The sequence below is a fragment of the Megascapheus bottae genome, chromosome X (genome assembly GCF_031878675.1).
Source record: "Megascapheus bottae isolate mThoBot1 chromosome X, mThoBot2.hap1, whole genome shotgun sequence".
Lineage (NCBI taxonomy): Eukaryota > Metazoa > Chordata > Mammalia > Rodentia > Geomyidae > Megascapheus > Megascapheus bottae.
In genome coordinates, this window is record NC_143547.1 from 57,339,159 (window position 1) to 57,353,590 (window position 14,432).

Consider the following 14,432-nt stretch of genomic DNA (forward strand, 5'->3'; position numbering starts at 1 on the left):
CAAGAAAATCAGCATCGGAATTGGGTACATGCAAGAGGGCAGAGGTAGAACCAAAGGGGAAAAGTGTAGATGAATGAAGGTAGTTGGGGGAGGAGAAATTCATTGTATATATCACAAAATTAAGAATAGTAAGGAAAAGGCTGGGCCAGTAGAGGAGAGAATGTTAAAGGTCATGACAGTGAATAAAATGCATGGTATTCATAAACTGGTTTGTTATATGGCACCTCCTTTATAGAAATACTTAAAGTTAAAAAATTATAAAAAAGAATCATGAAAATTTGTTTTCTATTATGTTTCATTTGATAAAATCCTTTTATAAACTATAATTATATGAGCTTACTTTCTACAATAACACTTTTGCTTTTATAAAAGAAATATTATTAGCCATGCTCTGTGGCTCATGCCTGTAATTCTAGCTACTAAGGAGGTTTAGATCTGAGGATCAAGGTTCAGAGCCAGCCCGGGCACAAAATGACCTGATACTCTTATCTCCACATAACCTCTAGAAACCAGGAAGTGGCTCTTGGCTCAAGGGTAGGGTGGTAGCCTTGAGCTGAAAAGCTCAGGAACAGCATTCAGACTGAGTTCAAGCCACATGATCCGCCCCCCCACCCCAAACACACAAAAGTATTAACCGGGAGTGGTGACACACGCCTGAAATACTTACTAGTCAGGAGGCTGAGATCTGAGGATCGCTGTTCAAATTCAGGCGGGCACTAAAGTCCTTGAGACTCTTATGTCTATTAACAACCAGAAAACCAGAAGAGGCGCTGTGGCTCAAGTGGAAGATTGATATCCTTGAGCTGAAGCGCTCAGGGACAGTGCACAGGCCAGTTTCAAGCACCACAGCTGACAAAAAAAAAAAGAAAAGAAAAGAGACTCCTTCCTTCACATTCTCCTAGTTTCTCCTTCCTATCATCTCTGCTTACAAGCTGTGTAGTTCATTAGCAACATAGTATCTACTGAGTAAACTGTTGCGTTTGCTCCTCCTTTGTCTCTCCATTTCCTTTCACTTAACAGGAAATTCATTGATAAGATCTTTATTTTGATTTATCTTGTTTGCCAGTTTTTTAATTTAGTTTATTTTTATCTTTTCCAATTTATTCCAAAGTTAGCATATATTATTTTAATGAGTAGAATTAGTTTCTTTGTCGCCTTTCATTGTACGTATTTTCACTTTCTGAGGAGAGCTTTCATTATAGTTTCAAAAATCTACATTATGTGGACCAGGAGTTTGACCCAATGGTTGAGTGCTTACCCAGAATGAAGACCTGGGTTCTATTCCTTGGTATCATACACATAGAAAAAAGCCAGAAGTGGTGCTGAGGCTCAAGTGGTAGAGCTCTAGCCCTGAGAAAGTCCAAGGACACTGCTCAGCCCCTGAGCTCAATCCCAGAACTGGCAAAAAAAATCAACATTATAAAAGCAAGTTTTAATTAACAATTTCTTGCTATGCAAGATGCCTAGAAGTTATAAATTGTATTCAAATTCAGTTGAACATACATATGATAAAAAGTACAATTATTACAAAGAAGTATCTTCAATGTGTTTATGTTAAATGGTATTTCTTTATGGGAAAGTTTATAGCTTACGAGATTATGTAAATGACACTGAAACTGGATCCTTGTATTCACTTCACTGGTTGAAATATACCATTAATTTATTGTGTGTTGGTATTTTAGTGTTTGCAATTAATATAAATGGATAAAATTGTGTAGATGAACCAGTCATCACTTTCCTATAAACATTGAATTCCATTATCTACCTGTCTTCCCTGTTTCCTTCTTTCCTGTTTTCTTAATTGCTGTCTCGTGTTTGCCTTCTCCTAAATTTCATCAAATCATCCTTTAGGATTTTTACTTCTTTTCTGGTACTTTAACTCTCTATACTATATTTTTCTTTTACTTATGTCCTTCTAGCTTACCAAGTGTGGAGACTATTCCTGTGACTAAAAATTCAAGTAAACAAATGGACTTATTTGAAGAGACTAAGAAAATCCCATTCACAATATTATACTCAAACACTAATAGAATCAAGGAGGCATCTAGTTTTGCAGTATCCCAGAAGTTTATTCAAAGGAATTATTATCAAAATCAGGACTGAAAACACAAGAGCCTAGAATAGGTCAGATAGGGCATTATACGATGGATGCTTTGATAAACAAAGAAAACATAAAAAAGCATGAAACTATACCTAAAATTTAAGTAGCCTATATGCATAACAGGGATGGCGAATGGGGCCATGAAAACAAATTACATTTAAATATTTTTGGAAATTAGATACATTGTTAACACAAAATTGTTATTACAAAATTAAGAATACAATTAAATAATTTAGTAAGTTTTAAACTAAAATAGTTACTTCTTTAATATTTAGGTAATTATTGCATATTTGTCCAAGCCAAATGTGAAGGGTTTAATTTCTTGAGTTGCCATTACATGGAAAATGATTAAAAAAATTGAAAGCAAAGTAATTTCAATGTGAGGAAAGGAGTCAAATATCTATTATAATTTTATATGTAAGGTAAAATACAAATGTATTGTTCTTGAAGAATGAGGTAGAGGATAAAATAACTCAGTAGAAATGACAGAGGGATGTAGTTTCCCTTGGTGTGATCTTTGAGGGACTCATACTGACTTGATAAATGAGAAACTTTTTTTTGGTCACTGTTTCAACTGAAACTGTCTAAATTTAGTAAGATCAATCAAAGCAATTCCTCCCTCTTCTACTCAATATCACACTCTCATCACAAAAGTTTATCTTACTTTAGTAAGATTTGCCATTGTATGAATTTGTGTTGGACAAGAACAGAATAAACATATTGGTAGCATTATTTCCAGTAGTGTAAATAGATAAATAGCTTACTATATTTCCCACCGAAGTGAATTATTTCTTGTAACAAGGGAAGCAAAATTAAGTCATAATTTATATGTATATAAATTATAGTTTGTAATTTCGTGATGAATACATAGAAAAATTAGTTTTCTATGTTCAATTTTCAAGAAAAAATAAATTATACCCGATAATACCATCATAATTTTCCAAAGTGTAATATATTTGCTTAAGGGGTTAGAAAGGATAGTAGGACATTAATAACTGTCTACAGCAATTCCCTTTTACTGAGAAATATAGAAAATGAGAACATGACAGATATAAATTAATCTCTTTAAGTAGGCTGGCTCTAGGTCTATAGGAAGTGAAATATGAAATGTAATAAATTGTTTCAATGAAAAATAAATGCATATCTACTACTAAAAATTGTACAATAATTCTGTTTAAGGGTTATAATACCTACTGAAGATTTTCCCCAGTTACTAGGAAATATCCTTTTCCTTGATATTGTGGATTTGGTGATTTTTTAATTAAGGCCAGTGGAGCAACATATCTTCCAGAGGCCAATAACAGATCAAACCTTCCTTTCTCCTGTTACTGAAATGTCTTTATTAGTGCTGCTTCTAAGATTAGTCTGCAATGAAATTGTTAATCATTTCTTATAGCAATCATTTACCCTGGTTCCATGGCCCATTACTAGTGGTACTCCTCCTCTGCACATTGCAATCTGTATTTGCAGCTCTTGATGAATGAGTGGTAAGACATAGTGTATACCTCAGTCGCCGGGTCTAATCTGAACTAGTCAAGTAGTGGTAATTAAAAAGAATAAAGGGAAGCCAGACAATCTACCCATCAATTTGTGTTGGTATGCAAAGGCAGCCATTTTGACAAATATATACTGAAAAAAAAAATAAATGAAATCTAGTGTAGAGGGAGAGAGAGAGAAGAAAGTAAATAGAAATTCTGCTGAAAATTAAATTGAGATCCAGTATATTTGCAACAATGGTCAGGCAGCACAACCTCAGTCATTTAACTTCTATTTTAATTTCTATCTTAGGCTATAGATATGTTAGGCCTAGATATACTCCCAATTCCTACTTTCTTACGATCTCTGTGTACTTACACGCATACTTGCACATTTCTTCACATGGGTTCAAATATATCTACCAGTAAATAAAATTGGTAAAAACAAAGGACAAAATTATTCTTATATATGCATACTGGCTTCTTAATATATTTATTGCTTTGCATTTTATGCATGTTATAAAACTGTTTACCAAGTATGAGACAATTATCCAAGCTGAACCAAATATACATAGACATATGTGTATATATGAGCATATACATAAGTAAATTGATACACACATTTATAAGTGTATTTCTATATCAATATCTATGTGTATAAATAAATGTAAAACAATTAGGCAAGAGTAAAATTTTATAGAAGTCTTATAGCTATTTATGTAAGGTTATTTTAAAGAAGAGTCACTCTAATATTTTCCAGTGAACATTTGTAGATTATTAAGCACTTTACACAGAGAATATTAAATTTAACCAAGTCTGAGTCAATGACAACTGAAAATTAATTGGAATGAAATGTAAAGCAATTCATTAGAAAATTAGTCAATGAAAAGATACCAACATTTACCTTTATCATATCTAGATGATACTGTATGTTACCCTAGACAGATAATCTGGTAGTATTGCTAGGTTCAAATCCAAAGGCTTTGGAAACAAGCAAATTGATGATATAACAAATGCCAAACGTGAAAGTCAGCAGAATATGTGAAAAATATTATGGCCTTGAATTTATGCATAGGAGCATCATGGCTGTAATCTCAGCTACCTAGGTGGTGGATGTACGAGAATGATAACTCTATTCTACGCAAAAATAGTATGATTATTGTCAAAAATAGCAAAGTTTAAAAAAGATTGAGATGGGTGCCAATGGCTCACACCTGTAATCTTAGCTACCCAGAAGGTTCATTTCTGAGAATTGCAGTTCAAATCCAGGCTGGAATGAAAGCCTATGTGACTCTTATCTCCAATTATCCACCAGAAAACCATAAGTGGCATTGTGGCTCAGGTGAGAGAGCACTAACCTTAAGGTGAAGAACCCAGGGATAGCTCCCAGACTAATCCTTAGGTTTAATTCTAATATTAAAATAAACAAAAACAAAACACTTGGGATCTGCTCTTATAAAGTCCAAAGTTCAGACAATTTGAGGTCTGATCTCCAAAATGTCTAAGGACAGAAAGGGAAGACTGCCCCAGTTCTAAGTTTCTTAAATACATGGAGACATAATATGAAGAGATATGTAGTTAGGTAGAATTGCTTTGCCTTTCTCAGTCTGCCAGCAAGTGGATGTCATCATATTTTGTGATTTTGAGTTCTTCCCCTCTCAGCCCATCAACTGATGCCAATTTCCTTGGAAGAAGTCTGTCCAACGTACTCATAAATTGTGCTTTACTAGATCTTCAGCTATTTCTTAATCCAGCTCATGACTTAATGCAACAATTATCTGAACTAAAAAAGTCATAAAATTAAACCTGGGGGTGGTTTTAGGATATAAAAAAAGTATTTCCAAATACATATCGGTAAAGTATCATCCACAAATAATAAATACTAAAAGAAAAGCACCAATGGGTCACACCTGTAATGCCATGTATTAAGGAGGCAAAGATCTAAGGATTAGGGTTCAAAGCTAACTCAGGCAGAAAACACCCCAAGCTACTTTTACCTCCAACTTACTACTTAAAAACCAGAAGAGATAGTGGTAGTGAGCTAGCCTTAAGCAAAAGAGTTCAAGGACATTTGCAAGAAAATGGAAAGACTTGGAAAAAATCATATTAAGTGAACAAATGATCTTTTAATATATATTTTACCTTCAGGTTACTTTTCAAAAGTAACCCATTGAAAATGCTGAATTTTCGAGGTTAAGAACAAAACATTTATTCCTTGTATTGTAAAATAAAGTGGTAGGATTATCTATGTACAATAGTTTGTCAGTAAAGTAGTTTTACATTTTGTTTTGGAGTTTGAAAATCAAAGTTCAGCATGCTAGAATTGTTGGTTTGTTTTATTTGGTTTTTCAGTACTGAGGCATGCACTCTGGGTGTGGGCACTGTCTCTAGGCTCTTCAGCTCAAGATTACTGCTCTACCACTTGATTCACAGTGTCACTTCCTGTTCTCTGGTGGTTAATTAAAGATAAGCATCTCAAGGACTTTCCTGCCGGGACAGACACATAACTGAGGTAAAAATAAAAACCTTCCATTCCAAGGAAAAGTTGCAAAATTATGTAGCAACCAAACCAGCATTACAGAAAATTCTCAAAGATGTTCTACACATTGAAAACCAACACAAAGGGGGTACTGTCAAAGAAATGGCACCCAAAGCTCATACCATCTAATTAGTGCAAGAAATGACAAGCCATAGGCCATAACGAAATCTTTTAAAAAATGGCAGGAACTAGTAAATATTTCTCAATCCTAACACTGAATAACAATGGACTTAACTCTCCAATTAAATGTCATAGACTGTTTAATTGGATCAAAAAGCAGAATCCATAATTCTGCTGTCTTCAAGAGACACATCATACCCGCAAAAACCAACATATTTTGGAAGTAAGAGGTTGGAATAAAATTTATCAAGCTAACGGACCCCCTAAACAGGCTGGAGTTGCCATACTCACATCAAATGAATTATATTTCAAACTAAAATTAAGGAGAAAAGACAAAGATGTTTATTACACACTAATAAAAGGATCTCTCCTCCAGGAGGACATAACCATCCTAAATATCTATCTACACACCTAGTCCTGGAGCATGGAACTTTATCAAGCAAATTTACTTTTACTAATACCACACATTGATTGAAACACAGTGATTGTTGGTGACTTCAACACACCACTCTCCCCTATGGACAGAACAATCAGGAAAAAAACTCAACAGAGAAACATCAAAACGGAACAAATGTATAGACTAACTAGATCTAATAGACATCTGCAGATTATTCCACACAGCAATATCACAATATACATTTTTCAGCAACACATGGAACATTCTCAAAAAGAGACAACATTTTAAGGCACAAAACACACCTGTGCAGATTCAGAAACACTGAAATTATTCCCTGCATTCTTTCAGACCACAAGGACATCAAATTTGAATTGAACACCAATCTGCTCCAATGAAAAACTTGTAACTCATGGAGATTGAACAACATATCGTTGAATCACCAATGGGCCATCGAGGAGATCAGAACAGAGGTTCAACAGTTTGTGAAATTTAATAAAAAGGAGCACACAAAATACCATCTCCTTTGGGACACAGCAAAGGCAGTACTTGGGAAAATTTATAGCTCTGAGTGCCTACATTAAAAAATTAGAAAAATCACAAACCAACCATTTAATGTCCCACATTAAGCTCTTGGAAAAAGAGCAACAAACCAGCCCTAATCCAAGTAGAAGGAAGTAAATTATTAAAATCAAAGCAGAACTAAATGAATTGGAGTCCCAAAAAAACTATAGAAAGAATCAACAAAACAAGGAGTTGGTTCTCTGAAAAAATTAACAAAATTGACAGACCCTTAGAAAATCTTACCAAAAAAAGAAGGGAGCACACCCAAATACACAAAAACACAGATGAGTATGGTAATAGCGCGACAGAAGTTACCATGATCCAGAGCACCATGAGGGACTATTTTCAAACCTTTATGACAACAAATTTGGAAATCTAGAAGAAATGGATGAATTTCTAGCAAATATTAATGTACCCACATTGAACCAAGAAGACCTAGTCCAACTAAACAGACTTATTTCAAGCACTGAAATAGAAATGGCAATGAGAGACCTCCCATCCAAGAAAAGCCCAGAGCTGGATGGATTCACAGCTGAATTCTATAAGGTCTTCAAAGCAGTGCTCACACCAAAACTCCTCAAGATTTTCAAAAAAATTGAAAATGAAGGTGCTTTGCAAAACTCATTATACGAAGCCACTACAACTCATCCCAAAACCAGACAAAAACTCATCAAAGAAAGAGAACTATAGACCCATTGTAGCAAAACTTAACAAAATACTGGCCAACCATCTTCAGCAACTCGTCAAAAAATATTAAACACTATGATCAAACAGGATTCATCCATTTAGAATGGCCAGGATTAAGAAAGCTAATGAAAACAGATGCTGGTGGGGATATGGCCAGGAGGGATCACTACTACACTGTTGGTGGGAATGCAAAGTGATTCAACCACTATGGAAAGCAGTATGGCAATTCCTGAAAAGACTAAACATAGAGCTCCCCTATGACCCAGCAATTCCACTACATGGCATTTACCCGATCGTTCAGAAACAAGGACATACTATAGCCACTTGCTCAACAATGTTCACTGCAGCATGATTTACCATAGCAAAGATATGGAAACAACCCAGATGACCCTCAGTTGATGAGTGGATCAACAAGATGTGGTATATATACACAATGGAATTCTATGCTGCTGTGAGAAAGAATGACATTGCCCCATTTATAAGGAAATGGTAAGACTTAGAAAACATCATATTAATTGAAGTAAGCCAGACTCAAATGAAAATAGGCTCAATCGTTTCCCTCATTTGCCTTAATCAGTAAAAACCTTGGGCTCATCTAGTAGAGATTTACAATAGAACAAAACCTAGATACATAAGGCCATATAGTATGACGCTAAATGAAAAGACCTCCAGGATATAGAAAAAAAACATATATGAGTGATTGTTGTCTTTAATGTACTATATTATCTCTCATCTCTTTTGCTGTCCCTTAGCTATCTCATATTGTTACAGTATTACACCTTGTTATCTGATATATTGTATATATGTGTTTTGGTTATTTGAAATCGGATAGGGAAAGGGGGAAAAAAAGATGAAGGGCAAGGGTGGGGGGAGGAAAATGGGGACAAAAACATGAGAAAGGTTATCAATATTTGTGAAGTAATGCACCTTCTATCTGGTCAATACAATGTAAGCCTTCTATCAATTACAATTACAATAAAATATGTGGAAAAAATACAGAATAAAAATATTTTTTAAAAAAGAGGGAAAAAGAGGATGGAGTTAAAATGGCAAAAAAAGAAGAAAAATGCAAATGAGAAAAAGTAGAAAAATTTGAAAACATTATGGTTAGAAAAAGTTAGTATTCTTCAGTTGATTTTTATTTTTATTTTTTGGTGTTGCAAGGAGGCTTCGGGAACTTGTGCCTCTACTGAATTCGGGATCCAAACACTTTAAGAAGTCTTTTTCTCCTGTGTTTTGGCTTTTCTAGTTTTTCATATCAGTTTGCTTGATTGGGCAGCAAAAGTTCTGCCTTACCAATTTGATTTGGGGACTCTGTGACAATGCACCCAGGTTAATTTACTGGCAGTGTGATAAGCTTCATGTGTTCCTCAGAAGAAAGTTAACTATTTTCTGTAGCTTGAGCTTTAGCCAGTTCAGCAGAGAGCCTGGTGTGGAGCCACCTCTGGCTTTGTTTATCAGGAGAGCGGCCCCACCACACAGAAAGTGGATTTTTGGCTAAGCTGACTCTGGAAAAAACAGTTGCCCTTTTGAAAGGTAGTGCAGCCAGTGCCACTTCTCAGGCTCCAGTTGGTATGGCAGGTCTTTGCCAGTAGTCAAGAGGGTGCTGCTGTCAGGTGATGGGGAGGGGCTAACTTCCAAAAGCCCTTCTGGGAGCAGAAGCAAAAATGTCTCTAATGAGGCATGCACAATTCCCTTGGTTGTCTGAGTCCATGAAGCTGACAGGACCATGCTGTGGGTAAGTAATGGGTGCACAGCTCGGTCAGGCTCTGTCTGTAGCCAGCAGGTCTGCTCTGCCAAAAAGTGCTGTCTCCTCTGGTTGCAGAGTTAGGCTTTGTGTCCACTGCAGCTTGTTTGGGGAGTGGCTGGCGGGCCCTGCCGGGGCACAGCCAATGATTTGGGCTATAAATTTTCTTCTTGAGCCTGCTGCCTGATTTTCCCCTCTCTGAGATCTCTATGGTGCTAAAGCTTACTTAGAATTGATCTTTAGGTATCAACTTTCTGATATGACGCCAGAACTGGTACCTTGGCGAGAGCTCAGACTCATCCTGAACTGCTGCCATCTTCTGCTGATCTTCTAAAATAATTTTTATAAACAATTAGCTATATCAAAATTAATGTGGGTATATTCACAAGGTGATAGAAAAGAATTTCCAGAAATAATATATTCATGCCTGTGGTATTCATCTACAATATATCTCTCAGAATTTTCCAGTTCAGCCCACAAGAACTGGTATATTCCACAAGAATATTCCAGCCAAGTCTTTTTCAATGATTAATATGTTCTTTGAATGAATAATAGATAAAATTTCCAAATGTCACCAAGAAGACCACCATTATACATCAACATCCTCAAGCTAGGTTTTGGCAATAAATGTCATAGTTATTTTTATGGGCATTAATACTTATTTGCAATTTGTAATGGTCTCTTTGAAAGAACCATTATTTCATAAGAGAGAATCATTGTGATGAGTTTTATTTCCATATTACCACAGGCTAAAGACTGTGTGTCATCCTGGGTTTATGTGTCTGATATGGGGACAGGAGTATTTGATTGTCCACTATTTCTTTTCATATATTTTTATTGTATTTAAAAAGGAGTTACATTATAATCACCAGACAGAAGATGTATTACTTCACAAACAATGATACCCTTTCCCATTTCTTGGACCCCATTTTCCCTCTCCAGCAGTCAAGATGGCACTGCTCTCGGCTGGGGGGAGGGAGGGTGATTCCTTCCTAATGCTGCTTCTCAAGCAGAAGTGGAAACTTCTTCACAGAGTTTACTCACAAATTGCTGGATTTTCTGGTTCTATGAAGCAGGCAAGTCCACACTGTGGCTGGGTGATGGCTCTGGGCTTACACAAGCTCTCTCTGGCTCTGTCTGGAGCTGGCAGGTCTGTGCTGCCGAGAAGTGCTGTCTACTCAGGTTCCGGAGGGAGGCTTTGTCTCCTCGGTGGCTCTGAGTGGCTGGCTCCACTCTACATTGTCTTCTTGTTCCGGTTTCCTGTCTTTCTCCTCCCTGACTGAGATCTCTGTGGTGCTAAAGCTTACTTTGGTTTGATCTTTAGGTATGAAGTTTCCCTTACGATGCTACAACTGGTATCTTGGTGATAGCTCCGCCATTTTCTGCAGATCTCTGTTATTCTATATTTTTCTCCTTTCTTTTCTCTTTCTTTCTGTAATTGTGCTCACTCCTAGAAACTTAATGATAGCATTGTGTACAGACTTGTTACAAAGTATATTTTTATTGATGTAGTCCCCTGCTTTTTAATGTCAGTTCTTAATCAAAGTAATTCTTGTTTAATTGTGAGATGTCCTTTTTTATTCTTTTTCTCATTGATCTCTCCCATAGACTTTCCTTCATTACTATATTATTCTTACACTATATATATATTATTACACTATATTATTCTACATTACTCTTTTCTTATACCCTCTCTTGTCTTTCATACTATTTTTCTATCTCTGGTCCTTTATTTTGACCCATTTTCTGGTATTTTTCTATAATGTCTAGATTATCTTCAGCCCCAGAGATTCTATCTTCTGCCCTGTCTAACCTGCTATCAGTACTTTCTACTTTGTTCATCATCTCCCTTCCATCCAGTGGGTCATTTTTGAGGCCTTGCAGCTATTGTTTTAGGTCATGTTACCTCCTTGTTATTTATTTGAGTGTATTTTTGAAGTCCTTTAGCTCAGCAGCTTTACTCTCATTGGACATTTGCTGGAGTTCAGTCAGCTTTTTCTTTGTGCATTCTATGAATTCATCCATTAATCTTTGATTGGCTTCCTCATGTTCATGTATGTTCTTCTTAATGGATTGTTCACATTTCCATTTATCATTCTGAATGTTTTCAAGCTTTTCATTAATCATGTTTGTATAGCATTTAGAGAACTCTCTTCTTGCTCTACCATTGACTGCTCTATTTCGTGTTTATATTGGGTGGGAGTTTCTATTCCTTGATTTTCTATTTTTCTTGAATTTCTTGTCATGCCCATTTGAAAATGGAGTAAGACTAATACCACACAGTTTACTATTTTAATATAAAACCAACATACATCTCTATAGCTGCCCAAACTATAGAAGTTCACAATTATACTGGTATTACCACTCTCTCTCTCTTTGTGCATTTACAGACAAATCTAACACCACCACCAGTTTTATGACCAAAAAATCCACAATCCATTCTCTATGATATTTAAGTCACTCTAGACCTACCGTACAATTGAACACATACATATACAGTCTTGATCATCAACAATCAACGGTAGCTCCACGCATTATAAAACTGAAAAAGGAATAAAGAATCAGAGATAGAAAAACAGTATGAAACACAAGCGGAGAAATAAGAAAAGAGTAATATGTAAGTGTAAGAATATTATAGTAATGAAGAGAAAGGACAGAGTGAAGATAATTGACGTACGGTGATCAAAAGGGAAAAGAATATAAAATTTAGGAGAAAAAAAGAAAAATAAATAAAAGTCATAAAAAATAAAAAGAGTAATACAAAGAATGTATAAAGAAAAAAGGAATATATATATGAACGAGATCAATGATAAAAAAGGAGACACCTCAAAATTATGATTCCTTAAAGAAGAAATTACGAACTGACAGATTAAAAAAGCAAGGGACTGAATCAATAAAAATATAATTTGTAAGATGTCTGTACACAATGCTGTCACTATGTTTCTAGGAATGGCCACAATGACAGAAAGAAAAAGAAGGAAAAAATAGAATTAAAATAATAATAATAATAATAATAATAATAATAATAATAATAATAATAATGAAAAAAGAGGATGGAGGTAAACTGCAAAAAAAATAGCGTGAAGAAGTAAAAATGGAAATAAAATGTAGTAAAATTTGAAAAAAGTACGATTAGAAAAGAAAAGTGTTGTTCAGTTTTTTTGTGTGTGGGGAAATATGTTTCTACTGAATTTGGGGTCCAGACATTTTAAGAAACTTTTTTCTCCTTTGAATTGGGTTTAATAGTTTTTCCTATCAGTTTACCTAATTGGGCAGAAAAAGTTCTGCCTTACAGATTTGGTTGGGGACTCTGTAACAGCTCACCTAGATTAATTTGCTGGCAGGACCGTGAGATTTATGTGTCCTGCAGGAGAAAGTTGGTTGTTTTCGATAGCTTGAGTGAGGATGAGGTTGTATTCATTCTGAAGTCTTGGTGAGCTTCAGAATTCACTCTGGTCCAGCCTGGGGCCACTAGGAGACTCATCTCCAATTAACCACTATAAAACTGGAATTGGCACTTCGGTTCAAGGGGTAGTATGGTAGCCTTGTGTTGAATAACTCAAGTACAGCACCAAGCCCAGAGTCAAGCCTCAGGACCAACAGAAAAAAAAGGAAAAGAAAAAAATACATACAATCAATGCATATGTTTCAATATGTATTCATTTATACCACGTACATTTCTGTTTTTATATAAGTGATCGGACATAATTCATTTCCTTTGTAATGTTCCTCTTTTACTTTACCATAGGACTCTTAAGTTATCTATCTTAATATATTTTGATATGGGCATAGAATTTCACAAATGTCTGTATAACCATATGCATATTGTAAGTTTTATTAACTCAAACTTTATTACACAAAATATACATAGTAACAAAAATTATAAGTAATGTATTAAAATAATATGAAAAAACCCTTATTTTACAACCTCATTCTGCCTACAGAAACCACTAGGAACAATTTCCATCTTTTGAGTCCTTCTGGTGGTCTTCATAATATTAAAGAATATTCTTGCATCTCTTCTCGTTAGCCAGTGTAAGCATAGAATCTCACAGTAAAAATGCACTCGAAAATAGAATGAGTTAACTTGAGGGTTTGGATGGGGGGAGAGATGGAGAATAATTTTGGAAAAGATGATGTTCATGAAAATACACTGTACTGGGCCGGGAGTTTGGCTTAGTGTTAGAGTGCTTGCCTAGCATGCACAAAGACCCGGGTTTGATTCCTTGGTAACATATACATAGAAAAAGATGGAAGTGGTGCTGTGGCTCAAGTGGTAGAGCTCCAGCCTTAAGAAAGGTCCAAGGACAGTGCTCAGGCCCTAAGTTCATGCCCCACAACTGGCAAAAAGAAAATACACTGTTGGGCCGGGAGTTTGGCCTAGTGGTTAAAGTGCTTGCCTAGCATGCATGAAGACCCGGGTTCGATTCCTCGGTACCACATACATAGAAAAAAGCCGGAAGTGGTGCTGAGGGTCAAGTGGTAGAGTGCTAGCCTTGAGAAAATCCAAGGACAGTGCTCAAGCCCTGAGCCCAAGCCCAGGACTGGCAAAAAAAAAAAAAGAAAATACACTGTACTTATAAATTGACATGCAAAATTGAAATAGCTTTATACAACTACTTAGAATATAAAACATAAGAAATTTAGTCTATTTATGTGTATTGAAGGTCAGGAAGGTTGTGTTCATTGCAGGGATTGTCAGGGACATCTTCCATAACAGATTGTAAAGTTTTCTGATTCTACTATTTTAAACAATAATGATTCTAATATAGAAAGTAAGAACTCACCGTAAAAGGAAACAGGGA

General features: G+C 35.6%; 1 long non-coding RNA gene across 1 annotated transcript in view; it reads right to left on the reverse strand.

Annotated features, from left to right (window-relative positions):
* The window catches only part of LOC150041143 (uncharacterized), a 32,897-nt gene extending 22,186 nt beyond the window's left edge, over nt 1–10,711 (reverse strand). Inside the window, exon 1 of the long non-coding RNA XR_016533858.1 lies at nt 10,672–10,711. This is a non-coding gene — a long non-coding RNA (uncharacterized LOC150041143). The remainder of the gene's footprint in view (nt 1–10,671) is intronic.
* Nucleotides 10,712–14,432: the final 3,721 nt, after the last annotated feature.